Genomic DNA, 17,261 nt, shown 5'->3' with positions numbered 1-17,261 from the left:
TCCTCCCACTGTGGGCTGGGGGGGTGGGGCAGGACTGGCTATCGTCCTGCATTGGCTCAGCCTGCCCTATACAGCTGGCGCTCAGGCTGTGTACACCGGGCATTTTTCATATATTTTATTATAAATCACCGACTGAGAAGAAAAAATGGTGGCACAGCCAGCAAATGAAATCAAATAGAAAGTGGCCACATCTGAAAGAGAAAAAGGGTTCTGCTCCCTTTTTACGATAAGCTTAGTTTGAATTTATCCTGATTGGGATACTTAAAGACGGCTGTCACTTGCCTCGGGGAGTATTCTTGAAGCATGAGGTGGTGTGGTCTCGTGACCACGCCCCGGGCTCTCTGCCCGCGTGCGCAGGCCAGAGTGTGACACCAGTGCTTTTAAGAAGCGGAAGAGGCTTTATTGATAATTGATGGTAAAGAAGTAGGAGATAAACTTACAGGCTATAGAGGTCTGGGGGACCCGTTTCGAGAACAAAGATGTTCGGTTTTGTTGGCTAAGGGTGGGCTAAGAGCAAAGAAAGGTGGGTGTGGTTGGAACCCGGTTGCCTGGGCTTGGGGCAGTTCATGCACAGAAACAGGAAGAGGCTTTTTTTAATCTGATAACTGGGGTTTTGAATTTCTGTTGGTGGGCCCTGGGAAGCCATCCCCCCTATTTCTGCCTTCAGCTTCAGCCAGCCATGGAGTTCAGCTCAAGGTTAGTTGATAAGCCTCGAGGCTCCGCTGTGTCTGCAAAAGCAAGGCTCAGAGAGTTTAGATAAAGTTTCTCACCCGTGATTGCACCCCGTGATTGGATGTTGTCGCTCCTTATACTCTGCGTGACCACGAGGCCCGTGGTCAAGACTGACAAGTCCCTCCAGACTTTCTAAGGTGGTCCTGGGCCCAGAGGGGAAGTGTCCTCAGCTGTGTCCCACACTCAGTGACAGACCCGGCCACGTGCCCTGGTCAGGGCCTGCGGCTCCACAGACAAACACGCATGGCTGTGTGACGCCCACAGCTTCCATCACCAAGCCAGATGTCACGAATGGGTAAACCAGATGCGGTCTGTGCATGCGCTGGAATATTCCTCAGCCTTATAAAGGAAGGAAATCCCAGCACCTGCTACGCTATGGTGGGCTGAAGACATGAAGCTCAGTGAAATAAGCCTGTCGCAGACGGACAGGTATGGTTTGATTCCTCTTCATGAGGTCCCTGGAGCTGGCAGATTCATAGAGACAGAGCAAGAAGGGTGGGTGCTGAGGGCTGGGCCAGGGCTTGTGATTAATGGGACGAAATTTCAATTTGGGAAGATAAAAAAGTTCTGAAATGGTGGCAGTGAGCCTGTACTCATTGCCGTGGTTGTGTCCTGGGAGTGCTCTGTTACATGTACCTTATCATGTTCTACAGGAGCCCACCAGGGCTACAATGTGTATGTAGTTTGACCCTCAGAAAATCAGGGTGCTCATCCAGGCCCCCACCTTAGGCTTTGATAAGATCTGTTTCAAGAGTGGAGAGAGTGTCCCCTCCCCTCCCCCCCTCCCTGGCATGAAGCAGGCCCTTCCCCCCTCTGCAGACTTCCTCCCTGAGGCCTGAGGCTTCTGCCAGGCTGCTCATAGCCTGCACCTTTGTCCTCTCTTCTGCTCTCGGCTGCCATGGCCTTGGGACTGGTGGGCGTTTCCAGTTCTTTAAAGTGTGTTTCTTTATAAGCGGATGATGCTGAGTGTATTTTGTGTGCAAAGTTCCTTAAGATCTTGGCTGATTTGATTCATGTGGCTTCCAGAATACTCTTCGTGAGTGTGAGTTGCCTGAAGACATGTCAGCCCGCAAGTATTTAGATCTGATTTCTGCTGCCTCTTGGAATATAAAGGCTCTTTCTGTGAACAATGACCATCAAGATCATTTTTATAAGATTTGTTCCATGCGTTGTATTCTAGAATCGGAAGGGGCCCGGGATAATTAGTCTTTAGTAACGGGCTCCTTTGATTATTTATTTGCTCAGCAGATCCTTACTAGGCAACCACTAAGTAGAGGGAATGGAGCCTTGTGATGGGAGGACATGTGTGAGTCGTGCAGAATGTTCTGTGCAGGGCTGGATCAACAGCAGGTTAGGCATGGTGAGGGGGAGGGGACCCACAAATAGTTGCGACTGAACAAAGGAAGGAGCTTCTGTCTCTTTAGGGGGTAGAGGCAGGTAAATACTCTCGATTGTGTTCAGAAGAATTTGCTCGGTTGCTATGGGAGGAAATGCCCCGTCCAGCCATGGCGAGCGGAAGCGCCAGGCCCGGGAGGGGCCATGTTTTCAGCAGGGAAGAGCCATGAGCAGCGTTGCAGGGACCCCTCTGGCTGGGAGTGGAAATTAGGTTGGGCTAGTGTAGAACAGGAGCTCGGAGATGGCAGCCGCCGCAGGTGGAAAGAAGAGCACGGCTTTTTAAGGAAGTGAAACGTTGTTCAGGAGCAGAATGGACAGGGGTTAGGGATGTGGTGGTGATGAGTTGAGAGGGAAGGAGAAGAATCGAGACTGACTCCGGAGGTTTCGACTTGGGAAAGTGGGTTGCGGTGCCTGCCTTTGTTGGGAGGGTCTGAGGAGGAAGAGGGGTGGCTGGCTTGGGGTGATGCAGGTTCACGGGTGCTGCGGGGCTTCCACGTGGTGGGAGGGGCGGCATCCGAGTGGGGGTGCCCAAAGGGCCATCGAACACGTGAGTCTGGAGCTAGAAATGGTGATTTGGACATCATCAGAACATACCTTGTCATAGTTATAGGTAAAATAACGTACGCTGATGAGGGACCGCTGAGGAGCGAGCCGGAACAATGCAGACGCTTAGGGACAGCCAGAGAAGGAGGACGCGGAGCTGCCTGGAGGGTGGGCAGAAAACCAGCAGAGCAGCGCCTCAGCTGTCAAAGGAACACGTTTTGCTGTGTTTCAAGCACTAGAAGGGAGCGGCCCGCAGCAGCAAAGGCGGCCGCTGACGGTGAAATGCAGGGACTGAGGCCCCCGACGACCATGGCAGGAGAGCTTCTGTGCGCGGCGGACAGCAGAAGCCAGGCCGTGTCTGCTGAACGAGTGGGAGGTACAGAAGTGGAATCTCCAGTGTGGAAAACTCTTAAAAATCCTGACTTTGAAATGCAGGTGAGGGGCTGCCGCGGGCGGAGTGGCGCTGACAGTTTCTTCGTAAGCGGGAGTGGACCCGACGCTTGGGGGGTAGAGTTATGGGGAGGGAGAGCGCAACACGGAAGGGAGAAGGAAGCCTCCGTTCTAGTCTCGTCAAGGAAAGGGGTGTCCCCTTAGGAGGCATGAGCTGGCCATGGAAGTGTTTGTCTTGACCCCTGACAGAACCGTCTTGCGACGCCGAGGCATCAGCATGGCGGGTGTTTTTCCAAGTCCCTTCCCGCCACAGTCACTCCCACCCTTTCCCTCTTTTTCTTCCAGAAATCTCCCTCCTGGCCTGTATCTTGGGTCGGGCGCCCTAGAAGCAGGGTCTGCTGCTTGGTCATCCTCGAAGTGATCACCAAGAAACCCGCAGGGTGTGAGGGAGGGAAACGAGGTCTAACCCCCGCCTGATGACCGGGTGGCTGGGGGGCCAGCTGGCCAGCGGGGAGGAGGCGGCTTTTGTATTCTTCTAGAGAGCGGCCCTCGGGTGTGCCACACCCCAGGATGAGAGAACGTGCCTGCAGCTGGGATGCTGTGGCCACGCAAGCACCGTCCCCTAGGAGGTTGCCTGTCTGGGCCACGGCGGCCTCTGCAACGGCTCAGAGTCCCGGAGCCAGTGACAAGCACTGGGCATCCACTGCCCGGCCCCGTTCTCTTCCTCTCTCGCCCGGCTAACCGCCGCATCTGGCGGGATGAGGGACTGTCCGTGCAGTAACAAACCTCCCCAACTTAAAACAATAACCAGTTGTGGAGGCCACAGCAGGGGCACACGCCCTTCCAGTCTGATTGTGCTTCCTCACATTGGGGCCCCCTGCCAGGTCAGCTGGGGCTGAGCCAGAGCGCCTGAGCTGGGAGGACCCATCTCTGCTCCCGGCAGCCTCCCCTTCCCCGGTGGGCACACGGACTTGTCCACACGGCCGCGACAGGGTGCCCAGATTGCCGGCGGCGGCGGAGGCAAGGCCTCTCGAGGTCTAGGCTTAGCACTAGCCCTCCAGCGCCCCTGGCCAAGGTAGAGTCCGTTTCTTCATCCTTGAATCTGGGTTGGCCTTTGGACTTGCTTGGCCAACAGAGTGAGGAGGAAGCAATGCTGTCAGGGCCAGGGGGGATGGTGCAGAAAAGGGATGTGGGGGGTCTCGCCTTCTGCGTATCTTATCATTTGATTTCAGCGGCTGGGCCGCAGGCAGGCACACAACATGCTAGCCTGGAGGGCCGCTTCTCTGCCTTCCGGGCGTCTGGTTGAGATGGGTGCTCTCTGGCAGCCGCCGTCCTGCTGGCCGTTGTGGCCTGTGTTCCGTGAGAGCAGCTCTAAGACAGAGTTGAGTGTGTGCGGTGTCTATCAGAGGTGGACCTAACATCAGCTATCTTGGGGGGCGGGGGGAGGCAGGACAGGCAGAGGGAGAAGCTGCAGTGACCCACCAAGTCGGGCACGTGGTGGGGCCTTTATACCCGCACATCTGCCAGTGGCTAGATGGTGGCCTTTTGGGGAGGGGACTGACCAGGGACAAGGCAGCCTTCTTCAGCGAAGTGGTCAAGTGTGGTCAGTCCACAGATGCCCAGCAGTGGCGGCACATCCTCCATTCCTGGAAGAGTCTGAGTGTCTGAGCCGTATGCCGGTGCCTCTAAGACACTGGCTTACTCTGTGTGGGTTTTTTTTTCTTTTATTTAAAATACCAAAATCGTGACCGGTAGAAATAAGAGCTGTCATATTCCTTCTTGTGATATACTTACTATGTAACTAGACTGGAGAAAAGGGTTGAGGATGATGGTTGATCGGGGCAGAAATAAAAAGGTTTCATTAGACCCAGGGAGGGAGGAACCAAGACCGCCCCCCAACCTCTTCCCAGCCATGGGACTGAGCCGCCATGGAGCAGACATCCGACCCCAGGTAAGCTGTTGGATGAGGCTGCAACCCTGCTAACACCTGACGGAGACACACAGGAGACCGCCCACCTGAGCTGACCCGCAGAAACCAGAAGGCAGAAAGTATGGTCTGGTCGGGCTGTCATCACAGAACACCAAGGGCAGGGCGGCTTAAACAACAGCAATTTATTTCTCACAGTTCTGAAGCCAGAAGTCTAAGGTCGAAGTGTTGGCAAGTTGGGTTTCCCCTGAGGCCTCAACACATGAACTTGGGGAGACTACAGTTCAGTCCATAACAGATAAATTGCTATTTATCGACTCAACCCGCTGAGTTTTGGGGTGATTTGTTACCTATCAATAGATAATCAACCCTCGTTTCCCCATGCACATCGGGAGGGAACATCATTCAGTGAGCCAACCCGTGGGTGATGAGCTCAGGAGCTTTGGGTTTGTTTTGAAAACCAGACCTGCCATCCCTTCAGGCTCCGGCCTCCCTTTTCCTAATATGTACATTTGGAAGGAGCTCACTCACCCGCCGTTCAAGATCGCTCGTCGAAATAATTACCCTTTTGGTAAGAATAGAAAAGCTCTATGGAAATCTAAAAATATTTCAAATTGCGTGACATGAAGGGGTAGAGGTTTTCTGTGCATTATCTTGTTTTTATATTCCCGTTACCATTTTAAATACCAAGTTGTAGCCTAATAAGGTCTTCATGTTCAAACTGTCTGCCCAGAAATGGCAAGCCCACAGCCATTGTCTGTTACTCAGAACAGATTAGATATTTTAAAAATAGTTGGGGGGGAAATTGACATAGGGTCAAGGAGTGGGAGTTAGAGCGAGAGAAGGGATTCGTGACGATCACGAGAGCCGGGTGCGGACACGCGCTGGCTGTGTGAATAGACAGGCAGTGACAATTTGTCTCCATCTGTCAAAAAAAGTATCATGATTGGCATCCTTCCTGTTCTGGCCCGGGGAGTCAAGCCCCAGTGGGCAGGAAGAAGGCGGAGCCCACAGCAGAGACCCATGTGGCTGACAGCTTGGCCATGAAGGGCAGGGGCCTGGGCCTTTGGGGAGCAGGTTTATCCTGTTTCCCAGGTAGCTGAATGCCAAGGATGTGAGATCTTTTTACCTTAAGCTGTTTTTTCAATTTGATAAATATTCTGCCTCTGTCACCTCCCCAGGGACCCACGAGGTTGAAATTGCTCATCCACATGGGTTCCCAAGGCCTCATTGGCCGGCCCCGCTAGGCCCTGAGCAACCCCTGCCCTGAGGCAGGTCCGGCAGGATCAGGGCCCTGGAGCCGAAGCGTGGAGGAGCCCCCCTCCCCTGCCTCTTGGCCTGGGGTCCCAGGTGGGGTTCGCCTGCACCGGTCCCAGCCCCACCTTGGCGCCGCTGTGGTAAGAAACAAGCATTTCCGGAAGCGGGGTGTTTGCTGTCTTGGTTGATGGAGCCAACCCCTCTCAAGAAGGACTCTGCCCCACTCTGCCATAGCGCAGGATCCCCTTGAACTTCTCCACGTTGGAGAGCAGCCCCGCCTTCCCCTGGGGAGGCAGTGACTGCAACATTGGGGTCAGGGGGACCCACAGATAGCCCTGCTGCCGGAAGGCAGGGTGCCAACAGATGATCTCCCTCTTGGGGCTGCTGGGGAAGGATGTCCCCTAGGTCCCTACCTGGCGTCCACTTGACACGTGTCTCTGGTGAAGTCGCTGTCTTGACCCCCAGCGAGCTGGGGCGCAGGCCAGGGCTGCTGAGTGGGTGTGAGATGACACAGTCGGGAGGAGAATGCAGCACTTCATCGGGGCTGGCGTGAGGGTAGGTGCGAGGGGTGCGGCAGGAGGGGATTTGAAGGGCATTACTCTTAAAGGGGGGCGTGAGCGTGAGGCTGGGAGGCATTCCAGCCCCCCCACCCCACCCGCCCAGACAGGCAGAGAGTGTTACCTGCCCAGCAAGCTGCGTGGTATAAATGCCCCACAGACCCCACAGCGAGCCCACACTCAAGTCAAGAGTCGAGCCAAGGCAGCTGCCCCAGGGCCCACCCTCAGGGCGAGGCCCACTGCCCCTCGAGAAGGCCGTGCTTCCTAGCCCGTCCACCCCTGTGCAGGCCGCTGCTCCCGCTGCTCCCGTGGCTCACTCATCAGGTGGCCGAGCCCGGCCCTTGGTCCGTGTCTGCAGCTTTCCTGAACACACAGCCATGCTCACTGCACTGTCTCCGGTGCCTCCGCGGCACCCACAGGCGGCCATTGCAACACACTGTGCACAGCCTACAAACCGGAGATGTTTTCTTTTTTTATTGAATCACTGATTTTTATTTTTTAAACTGTTTATTGAAGAAACAGTTTGCGCCACTGTAGATGATTCAGAGGTACAGGTTCACACGTCCTCAGATGGATGTCAACACACCCATGCCCCCATAATCCTCCACCACAGCCCATCGGGTCCCCCCCCCAGTCCTCTCTCCCAGCACCCCTCTGGGGGCCTCAATTCTACACTCAAATTTCCAGGGTTTGGGCCTGGTTGTGTCTGTTCCTTTGTTGTTGTTTTTCCTGCTCCACATGTGAATGAAATGTCTTTCTGCTTCTCAGTGTGTGTCACGTAACATCGTCCCCTCCTGTTTCACGCGTGTCGTCACACGAGGTTCCACCGTTGCCGGGGGGCCGGGCCGTATCCCGTTGTGCGTACAGACCCCATCTCCTCAGCCCCCTCCTGGGATCAGTTCGACTGTCGCCATAACTCAGCTACCGTGAATGGTGCTGCAGTGAACGTTGAGTGCAGGCATCACCTCGAATCAGTGCTTCTGTGTCACTGGGGTGGACACCAAGGAGTGCAGCTGCTGGGCCACATGGTAGATCCATTTTCAATATTTTGAGAAATGTCCACAGTCTTCTATGGGGGCTGGACCCGCCTACATCCCCACCTTTCTCTCCACATCATCACCAACTCTTGTCTCAGGGAAATATTTTCTATCTGGCCCCTTTTTGGGAAAAAAAAAAAAAAAAATCACCACTCTTCTTAATCTGTGCCCAGGCGGCCTTCACCGCCATCCAGCAGGACCTCTGCAAAGCAGCGACTCTAGACTCGGTCCCCAAACTGCAGGCGTCCAGCATGGAACTTAGCTGCCCTGAGGATTGCGTGAGATCAGCCCCCCACTGTACCCCACGGAGACCCAGGAATATGGGGCTGTGAGGCTGGCAGATGGCCAGGAGTCTTAGAGTTAGGATTGGAGGATTAGTGTTCTCGCCCTCGGAGGTTATAAAATGGTCCAGCCTGCTTTAGGACTGGATGGAGGGAATTGGGGGTGATATGGGTCTGGGGCCAATGGGTCTTCTTCGCCTTCTTCGCCTGGAGAGAGGGGCAGACGCAGAGCGGCTGTGACAGCACAGGCAGAGGTCATCAGCCCCCCACCCCCGCCCACCTGTCATGGGGTCAGAGGAGGGAAGTTCCGACTTGCATTTTAAGGGCACAGAGTTGATGGGACAAGGTGAGGAAAGTGGGCCAGGCCAGGAAGTGCTGCCATGGCCCTGTGAGAGAGAAAGGGGGGCTGGGGCTGGCTTGAGATCTTGAGGAGAGCTGAGTGTGTGAGATGCAGTAGACTGGGCCTGGGGGTGCCCAGATGGTGCCCTGCTGGGGCAGCGCCTGACAATGAGCCAGCTCCTGGCAGTGAAAGGAAGTCGATCTGGGGTGAAAGCTAGGCTCTACTTGGGGTACACTTTCTGTAATGCTTGGGGACATCAACTAGAGTCTTCAGGGGCCAGAGTATGTGAGTCTGGAGTGGAGAAGCAGAGGTCAGGAAAATGTTCTTTCTCCGTCTTCTCGACCAGGTACTAAGTCAAAGTAATCGACTCTGAAAACCTTTACTGCCCACCTGCTGGCACAGGAGAGAAAACGTAGCTTCTTTCTAACGGGGAAACTTCTTTACTGGCTGTATGAAAATGCAGGGTGTGGGGGTGGGGGCTGGACATTAGCTGGTGGAAAAATTACTGTACTTGCTCAGGCGCTCTTGATGGCTTGTCTTGATTTGCATTTAGATGGACATTCCTCCCGCTCAGAAGCAGAATCGTCCCCTAAAACACAGCACTTAGAGAAGCCCTGACTCGGACCAGTGCCAGGGCGCGGGTGAGACGGGCCCCAGTGTTAAGAGTCGCCTTAATGACTCCGTGGAAATTAGCTGTCAGGAGGGTGGAAAGTCTAGAACAAGCCCCGCCCTGGCTCCTCCCTGAGCACAGTGCACACCTGCTAATGCGTGACTGCCCACCTCAGCAGTGCTGCCAGTGCAACAAACCTGTTTCAAGAGGGGTGTTGTGACATGTACCCCACCACTTTAGGGGCTTAGTGCAGAGCCCCAAAGCATCATTGCTTTGAGTCCCGAGTTAGAAAGACATCTGCCCATCTCGACTCAAGAAGAAGAGGTCTATTTTATGCAGAAAAGGGGAAATTGAAGTGGGTGATTCAATAAAAAGCTCTCTGAGGAACTGCACAGAGGAAATTCTAATATGATTTCTACATCTCTGGTTGTGGTTTTCCCATCACACACTATATCAAAGGCAAATTAAAAGCCCATTGCTTATAATATGTTCATTCAGAAATTGGGGCATCTATTCAATTATCCTGGCTTGGTCTGATGAAGCAATCCCATTGACTCCCTTTGCATTGAAATTTTAAGATCAGATACATCTGGAGAAGTCCTTGATTATCGCCTTTAAAAAATAGCATTTCTCAAGTGTCTTCAACAAATGGTGCTGGGAAATTTGGACAGCTGCATGCAACAAAATGAAACAATATCATTACTTCACTCCACACACAAAATCAATTCAGAATGGATTACGGACTTGGATAGAAGACCTGAAACTGGAAGCCACAGACTCACGTTCCTGGACCTCAGCCTCAGCATTGTAGGTGGGGGTTCAAGGGAGATGGACAAAAGCAAACAAGCGGGACTGCACCAGCTAAAGTTTCTGTTCAGCCAATGAAGCCCCCCGTGAAACTAAAGGACAGCCAGGCAACTGGGACAAGATATTCGCACATCACGTGCCCAACAAAGTGCTAATTTCCAAAACATGTAATAGATTCATACAACTCAACAACAGCAATGGGAGAGAAAAAAAAAAAAAAAACAACTAAAAAATAGGTAAGAAACCAAAATAGACATTTCTCCAAAGAAGATGTACAGATGCCAACAACCCGTGGGAAAACGCCCGACATCACTTATCATCAGAGAACCACGTGTCAGAACCACCCCAGACACCACCTCATCCTTGTGTGACGGGCCCGTCGGAGGCCAGAGCAAGTGCTGATGAGGCTGTGAGGCCAGGAACCTCGTGGTGGAGGAAGCACAGCATGAAGTTCCTCAAAAAATACAAGCGGGGGGAGGGGGCTCCCCGGTGGTGCAGTGGTTGAGCGCTGGGCTGCAAAGCTGCCCCACAGTCTCTGCAGTGCCGGTTCGATCCCCGACTGCCAGCGAGGGTCCCACATGGCACAGCAGACCTCTCCTGCCACGCCCACTGCTCCCCTCAGCAGTGTATTTCGTCAGTCTGCCTGTTCTGTTCCCCGCTCTGTCTCTGGTAAATCCTCTCCCCCTCCTGCGCGTCTGGCCTGTACCCCGGTTCTTATATAAATAAATAAATAAATCTTTAAAAAAAAAAAACAAGCGGAAGTACCTATGGCCCAGCAGGGCTCTGCTAGGAATTTACCGCAGCAGAACCACTAATACGAAAAGGTTTATGAACCCGTGCAGACTCAGCAGCGTTATTCACAGTCCCAAAGCGTGGACCAGCCCAACTGCCGCCGACAGATAACTGGATAAGGAAATCGTGGGATATACACGCAATGGAATGCAGCTCGGCTGCTAAAAAAGATTAAAATTTTGCCTTTGTGACAAAACCAATGGAACTGGGGGTGATGGTGCTGAGTGAAAGAAGTGAGGGAGTGAAAGCTAATGCCGCAGGGCCCTGCTCATCCGCAGGATATAAATCACCAAAGAAAGAAAACTGGCAAAGCACAGCAAAAACAATCCTTAGACTCTGTGGAAAATAAACTGGTTTCAAGCAGGGATGGGGGAAGGGGCGAGGATAGGGCTTCCACCCCGATGCTTTGGCAGAATGTGAGGGAAGCCTGGGGCCTGTGAATGGGTGACGTTACATCCCAAATGATTATATCGTTATGCAAATAACTGGAAAATCAATAAAACTGAGATCAATTTGAAACAATAAAAATAAACTAGCAGCATTCCTCTAAAATGAAAGATCCTGGGGCCTCCCTGGTGGTGCAGGGGTTAAGTCTCAGCGCTATCAAGCTACCGCCAGCCACTGTGGCCTGAGTTGGATCCCTGGCCAGGGAAGTAACCCACAGGGCGCAGCAGACCTCTCCTGTCTCCCCGCTGCTCCCCTCAGCAGTGGATTTCAGTGGATCCACCTGTTCTGCCCCCCACTCTGTCACTGGTGAATCCTCTCATCCCCTGCATCTCTGGCCTACACCCCAGTTCTTGTGTGCATAAATAAATAAAATGAGTCTGTAAAATATCCCCAGAACTCTGTCCTCCACTGACATCCTTTAGTTGTTAGAATGTCACTCATAAGAGTCTCGCTTGTATAAGGTCAGGTGGGACAGAGTTTGCGCTGTGACACCTGCAGCTGGCACAGCCCGGGTCATGGCCAAAGCCGCCTGACAGGTCAGATGGCTATTTGGATCACAAAAAAAAGACCACAATGATCCAATGGACTCACACACTGGCTGTTGGACTCCGTCGAGAGCCTGAGTGGAGAGCACGCCAGCGCCCAGAGGACACGTGGGTCCTGGCGGCCCAGGCTTGGCTCGTGGAGAATGAAAGGAGCTTCCAGCCTTAAGGTCTGTCCTCCCGCCTGGACTGGAATCCACCTTTCATGTTTTATTACAGCGGTTCATGAAAGATTGACTCAGGGGAATCCCTAAATACTGGTATATGGGCTCAATGCCCATATTTAATTATACTGGGACTGGGCTGGAGTGTCAATATGGTTTATTCCTTTCCAGAATGGAAAAATGAATCACAGCAGTAACCTCCCATTAGCTGTTTGGTGTGTGGGACGCAGCGAAGGGAAAGCGCGGACTTAGCTCAATTAGGATTTTTTCCTAGGATTTTCCCCCAAGAGCTTTGTCTCACTTCACCAGCACCCTGCCAGGTACCAGACTGAGGGCAATAAAAGCTGGGGAGGGGAGAATGAGGAGACCCAGGCTTTCTCGCAGGACACACACCTGGCATCCTGCACAGCTCCAGGTCATTGCTTAGCTTCGCAGGCCTAAGGGGCTACATGCCTGCAGGCAGTCTCTGCCCCAGAGGCCTCAGGTCGCCCCAGGCGAACCCCCTGGCTGTGGGAGCACCTGGGCCCAAAGGCAGGGAGCCCCAGGTGCCCCAGGGCACCTGCCAGGGGAGCTGGAACCTGAGGGGAGGAGGAGAAGCTGGGATAGTTGCTGGGGGCAACGAGCCTTTTTTAAAAAAATCCTTGTGGTTGTTTAAAAAAAACCTTTAAACTCTATGTAGGGCCCTTCCAGGAAAACAATGGTAATCAAAACTGAATTTTCCAGTCGCATTCTTTTTAGAAGGGTTATAAAAAGCAGAATGTGAAACCAAGTCACCGTTTGTGGGGCCTCGGCCATAAAAGGGTGCAGACAAGGGCTTTACATAAAAGAGCCCATAGCTTCTGGAAGTGTCTGTGGGCCCCGCTGCACACGGAGTGCCCTGTCGGCTTCTTTATGGGCTTCCTTTCACCCCCATAAAGACCTCAGTGCTGCATTTAAAGGCTTCTTTTGATGAATGCTTCTATTTTTAATGATTATACTTCTTAAAAAATTTACTTTCAACTGAAATGAAGGCTTGGGGCTTGGGCTTGAAGACACCATTCCATCTAAACCAGGCGTCTGTCTGGAGATTAATAAACAGAAAGCCCAGCGCCTCTCCTTCACCACCAGACAGATTTGCTTTCTGGATCCTTGCACGAGGCACCATGGGTTCTGCAAACAGCAATGAAGTAAAAGCCTGATTACAGACCAGTGGACCCCCGCATCCGTGCACCCCTACTTGACTCCCAAATGTTGGCCCTGGGCCGTCCCGTGCCCACCCACCCAAGCAGAAGAATGAAGGATTTCTCCTGTGGACGCTGATGCTTGGGACTTGCCCCTCTTATTTCACCTGGGGGAGCCCACTGGTCTGTGCACCCCGGCATCACGCAGCCCTCCCAACGCAGCTCCTTGGGGCGCCCCTCGTAAATATGAGGCCAAAGGAAGGCAGGCTTCTGAGGAAACTTTCTCCTATGAAAGACGAGACTAAAGCAAACTAAAAAGGAATTCAGAGGAAACAATAAAGGGAGTAAAAGGTGCTGTGGTCAGGAAGCCAGAGCAGGATGCTTTAAAAAAAAAAAAAGGCATCACAAGATCCCGCCTGCTAAGGCAGGGAAAACGCACAGCACACGGGTGCACGCACGTGCCACTGCGCTGGGAGACAGAGGACAGAGGCAAGCACATGCCCCGGGAAGGAGGCCCGAGAGGCAAAGATGGAAAAAATCAGGGACTGGAGGGAGGAAAAGAGGGAGAGAGAGAGAGAGAGGAGAGAGAAGGAAGACAGTGAAGCATTGAGCCAGGAGGTCCCACCTGTACATGCCCAGGGACCCGAGAAGAAGGGCAGGGAGGACAAGGGGTCGGCCTGGAGGTCATAGCCCGTAAATGAAGGGCACGAGCTCCCAGACAGAGGGACACGAAGAAAATCTTCCTACTTTAAAAACAACAGGGTTGAAAATAGCTGACCAATATTAACAGTAACAGTTTTTAAACAGGTAAAAGTATAGATGAGGACACTTATCAAATTAAATAGGGTTCACTCTCTTTATTAGGAATAGAAATCTGACAGATTTCATGTCACAGTAATTCAAATATATGAAAATATTTGTGTATATTATAGGTATTTGTGTGTAATATGCGGCATGTAATGACATTTGCAATAATATTTATAAGAATGTAAGTATCTGAAAAGATAAAGTTAAATTGATTCATTCCATAGTGTATAAAAGTAACACATAAGATTTAGGAAAGAATTTCCAGCCACTCCTGTCGCTCCACCTGTGGCTTCTTCCCGGCCACGACCAGGTGCCCCAGGGGCTGAGGTTGTGCAGGGCTGGTGTAGCGGTGGCTGGGGGTGAGTGAAATGTGTGTGTTCTGTTAATTACCAGCACTCAGGACAATTTTTATCCTGTTTTCACACTGAAGGTGATTCAAGCCACATTAGCCAACACTGAAGTGGCTTAAAATGCCTTGGACTGAAAAACATACAGGTGGGAAATCATTTAGGGAAAAAAACCTAATGTCCTCTGTTTTCCAATGTTGAAACAATGATGAGTGATACGGCTGGGATGAAGGAAGCGACACTTCTTGGTTATGAAAGGTGATATAAATGTGGGCTGTGGCTGTGCTGGGCTCTGCTATTCTGGTTACGATTTTCTATTTTAATAATGAAGGTGAGTTTCTCAATACAAAATAGAAAGAAATGTCTACCTAACATAACCTCAGGGCTTTGAATCCAGAGAGAAGGAGGAAAGGTTGTTTCCATTCACTTTTATTAGTACGTGAAATGTGCCTGAGCTTCAGCTTCTGCTTTCATAGGGCTCAGCAGTTCTCAAACTTGCAAGTGTTGGGACCCCGATATGCTCATAATCATTAAGGAACCCAAAGGACTTGTATTTATGTAGTTTCAGCCCAGTGACACTGACCATCTTAGAAATTCAAATTGCAAATTTTTGCAGTATTGTTTCTTAAAATGTCAATTATAAAGTCATTATATATTATCAAACATTTTTATTCCAAAAAGTTGGTGAGAAGACTAGCAACGCCTTCCATTAGGACAGATCATTTAACGTCTGGGTCTAGAGACGGTAGGCTTCGCCCAGCTGCTGCATTCATGCCTTCGCCATATGTTGTTTGGGCTGAAGTACATGAAGAAATTCCAGCCTCACACCAACATGAATTTGAAAAAGGGAGGCATATTTTAATAGTCTCTTTAGAAAACTGCATTCTTGACAAGAAGTACTTTCTTAAAGGCTAATTGCAGTATGAGATCAGAAATCATATTAATTTTTTATGGTCTGTTTAAAAGTCTATTCCATGAAACCCACTGATCTATCTTGCATGGTTTTGTAATATCATGCATTGGTCATTTGCAAAATATGGGTCTCTAACTTAGGGGGATCTTCCAGTGGGTGACACATGTCACCCAATGGGTGATAGGACATCCAAGAGGCAAAATCCCGATTATTAATATAGCCTCTCATCTCTTCAGAGAAGTCTCCAAGAACCTAACATCCTTACAGACACTATTTTCTCTGCTGTGACTTGATCATATTCAGAGACAGACCACATTTCCTGTAACTAACACCACAGAACCAAGGTCAGTTTGTTAACTGAGAGGTGTCAGGAGGTGGGTGCCATCTCTGTTTATTATCACAACACAAACAAGAAGAGAAAAATCTTGGCCCCCTACTCACATACCTGTAGACATAATTAAAACAGGTTTCCCGAAACAGTAATTACCCTCAACATGCTGCAATGCAGACTGATGTTGCTATTATATTTCATTTTAAACTCAGCTAGTCCTGACCCATTAAACTGCTTTCTTGACCCAGGAATGGATCACAGTTTACTATCTTAAGAACCCTGGTTTAGATTTGCATTTCTTACCACTTGGTGTCTCATGCGTCAATTAAAATCGATGTGGCTGCACCGCAGTTGGGAGGATCACTGCTTGTTAGACGACATGTCTCTTCTCTTTCATCCTGTTGCCTTCGCATGTTGCCTCAGTAAGAGGAAGTCTCTTCACTCCAAGTCTCTTCCTCCGGCGCTGGTGAGGTGTAACATATATAATGTGGAGCATCAAATTGTGTCCTGTATTACAAAGATGTACTTGTCATACATTAAACACAGAGGTATAGGTGGAGGTATACAGGACAGGGAACTGCAAAGCAGAGAACTAAGGTTAAGAGGCACTAGATGACATGATTACTAATGTAAAAATCCCTAGAACTTAACAATTAAACTTATCAAGCCCTGGGTGCTGGCTCTCGGCATCACCCTCCTTCTCCTAGACCATCTCTCCAAAGTGCGCTCTAAGTACTGCTATGGTGCGTTCGAAGGTGGTTTTAAGCCAGATGGGGATGAATAGTTTAATAGCTACCTTTTTTTCATATCAGGAAAGCGTAGCTCTAGAACATCCAAACCTATAATTTCATGGAATTTCTAATAAGTAGCCTTTTAAGTCAATGAAAATAATTGTGTAGCCTTCCGGCCAGCACCAGCACCTTCCGGTAAGTCATCAAAATGGCCGACAAAGCGAAAGAGGCGCCCGCCCCTGGGTGTCCGCCAGGCCTCGTAGAAAGCACGGAGCTCTCCGCGGGCCACACAGCGAATCTAGGAGAAAATGATGTGGACATGGGGGGGGCAGGGGTCAGACGGGAAGGCCCCGCGTCACCACGGCCACGCGGAAGCGCCCCACGTTACCCAGCATGCAGCGGGCTCTGCGGTCACCCCGCAGGGGAAGGGCGGGTTTTGGCGGGACCAGGGCGCGCACGGCGCATGCTCCGCAGCCGAGGCCAGTGCTTCCCGGACGTGCGAGGGCGACGCCTCTGTCCGCTCCCGGAAGGGGCGAGGGCCGGGCCGGGTGGCCTGAGGCGCCAGCCTGGCCCCGAGGGGCTCCCGCGCGGGATCGGGCCTGCGACTCGCCCCGCGCTGGGTGTGAGGAGAAGATACAGAGCCCTGGGCTGCAAGTTAAATCAATGCGCACGTCAACACGGAGGTTGCACCGTGAAACGGCGCCCGCCCAGACCTTGGGGAGCTCGTCGCTAGCTGGAGGGCCCGTGAGGCGCCCCTCCCCGCGGGGCGCCCCTCCCCTCGCCCCGCGGCCGCAGGCGTCGTGGGGCCGCCGGGTCACTGGCGGATCACACGGCCTTCCCCGGCCTGGTCTCGTCCGCTCATCGATGAGTCCCCCGCAGCAAGTCCCCCTCCGCCCCCGCTGCGCCGGCCTTGCTCGTCGGGTGCGGCGCCCCTGAGGCCCCGTCAAGGTTCCGGCCGGTTCCGGGCCCCCCTGAGTCCAGTCATGGCCGCTCGCCACAGACCATAAGATCCTGAGGTGGTTGGCGGTCACGCCTCCCTGCCGGCCTCGAGTTCATCCTTTGGCTTCCGGTTCGCTCTCTCTGCGTCCCCGCTCAGGTCCGGGCAGCCCTTCCCTCCGGCCCCGGCCCCGGCGCCCCGTCTCCGGCTTCCT

At 52.2% G+C, this 17,261-nt stretch overlaps 1 protein-coding gene and 1 long non-coding RNA gene across 10 annotated transcripts in view; one reads left to right on the top strand and one right to left on the bottom strand.

Annotated features, from left to right (window-relative positions):
* The window catches only part of PRKAG2 (protein kinase AMP-activated non-catalytic subunit gamma 2), a 158,582-nt gene that overhangs the window by 98,544 nt on the left and 42,777 nt on the right, over window positions 1-17,261 (top strand). The gene's annotated exons all lie outside the window — the stretch shown is intronic.
* LOC119249045 (uncharacterized) lies at window positions 7,819-16,443 on the bottom strand. 3 transcript variants are annotated; one of them, XR_008550907.1, is made up of 3 exons: window positions 16,176-16,443; window positions 15,683-15,886; window positions 7,819-7,958 (listed from the first exon to the last, which is right to left on the bottom strand). It is a non-coding gene; the product is annotated as an uncharacterized LOC119249045 (long non-coding RNA). The 3 variants fall into 3 exon arrangements; XR_005126055.2 differs by lacking the exon at window positions 7,819-7,958 and adding an exon at window positions 12,915-12,970; XR_005126051.2 differs by lacking the exon at window positions 7,819-7,958 and adding an exon at window positions 14,581-14,956.

This window comes from Talpa occidentalis, unplaced genomic scaffold (assembly GCF_014898055.3).
Source record: "Talpa occidentalis isolate TD23 unplaced genomic scaffold, MPIMG_talOcc4v2.1, whole genome shotgun sequence".
In the NCBI taxonomy this organism is placed as follows: domain Eukaryota; kingdom Metazoa; phylum Chordata; class Mammalia; order Eulipotyphla; family Talpidae; genus Talpa; species Talpa occidentalis.
Note: the sequence above shows the minus strand (reverse complement) of the source record. Positions and strands in the feature narration are given on the sequence as shown.